Source organism: Ictidomys tridecemlineatus, chromosome 1 (assembly GCF_052094955.1).
Source record: "Ictidomys tridecemlineatus isolate mIctTri1 chromosome 1, mIctTri1.hap1, whole genome shotgun sequence".
Taxonomy (NCBI): Eukaryota; Metazoa; Chordata; class Mammalia; order Rodentia; family Sciuridae; genus Ictidomys; species Ictidomys tridecemlineatus.
Window position 1 is genome coordinate 164,397,634 of NC_135477.1, and position 1,506 is coordinate 164,399,139.

Genomic DNA, 1,506 nt, shown 5'->3' on the forward strand with positions numbered 1-1,506 from the left:
CTATACATTGATACTAGTGGAGGTGCATGCTGCTAAGTGACGTTTCATGCTGCTTTTCTGAGCACAAGGCACAGGTAGAGTGCCCACGTCCTGTTCCTCCACTTCAGGCAGGAAGCTGTGGTTCTGGATTGGCTGTATGCATTGCCATGTTGGTCCTGACATCACATGATAGACAGCTGGCCTCTGGAATCCATTGAAAGTAGAAGTAGCAGCAACAGTGTATGTGCCCATGTTCTCAAAAAGCATCCAATCACCCACATGCATTTCAACAGGTCACAAAACTTGACAATCTGTTCAAGGCCATCACATGTCAGTCCCCATATGCTGGATGAATAATACTTCTTATCTGGTTTAGGTCTCTTCTGAAGCAGAGGCATGATCATAAAGGATGCAATTAAATGATATGTACACTCCATTATTCACATAATATATAAAGGTCTGTTCACTTGCCTCATCTTCATCATCAGAGCTTATCTGCTTCTTTAATATAATTATCTATCTATCTATCTATCTATTTATTTATTTATTTATTTGGCAATACTAACTGCAAGCATGAAAGCTGAAACAACATATTATCTACTTAGCTCAACTATGATCCTCACTCCAGAGTCTGAGGGAAAGTATTTGCCTAGTGCTGGGTTGATCACACTGGTGATCTCTTCATATTTAAGCCTCACATCCTCACATTGAGGAAAGCCACCACAAATATCAAGCAGATGCATGCTGACACCAACATCAGCTCCTATGTTAAAGACACAGTGGGCATCAGAGATGGCCTGCATGAAGGTCTCAGGATCACTGCAACTACTCCCCACGTGAAAGCTGACACAAAATGACATCAACATTTCATTCTTTAGTTTGTTCCAAAAGAAATTCTGCTGGTTTTAAGTGTGGCACCAAATTTAACACTGAGGCAACAGACGGCTTTGGAATCATCAGTGGCAATCTGCAAAACCAACTTTGCCTTTGGATGCTCTCTGGCAAATTTCATCAACTTGACTTCAATGTCATAAGTCATCATTTGATTCCAATACTGGCAGCACATTTAATTTGAGACAACTTGTTTATCAGGATTTGCATAGATAATTCTTTCTGGAGGCATTTGGACACTCTGCACCAACTATATTTCAGTCTTGCTAGCACAGTCACATCCTATCCCAATGGCATCTAAAGTCTTCCCTATAGCTCTGTTAGCATTGAATTTGACTGCATAAAAGGGGGTGACATGGGGAAGAGCTTTTAATCATCTTAGATGTTTCTTTAGCAAGTCTCCATGGTTTGTAACATAAAAGGCATTCTTATCATCAGAAGACACTTCATGATTTTTTTTTTGGTTCAGAATGTCCTTGGCAATAAAACCTTCATCAAAGAAGGGGCAGTTGAACTTATTAAGTTGTTCATGGCTTCTTGATGTGCCTTAGAAATGCAACAAGATGGAAAACTAAGATGGAATTAAAGAAATTATTTCCAGCTTCTCACAAAGGTGATTCTCCAGGAATTCCAAAC

General features: G+C 39.8%; 1 pseudogene; it reads right to left on the minus strand.

The window, feature by feature from the left end:
• Positions 1-1,021, minus strand: LOC101965539 (ornithine decarboxylase-like; annotated as a pseudogene).
• Positions 1,022-1,506: the final 485 nt, after the last annotated feature.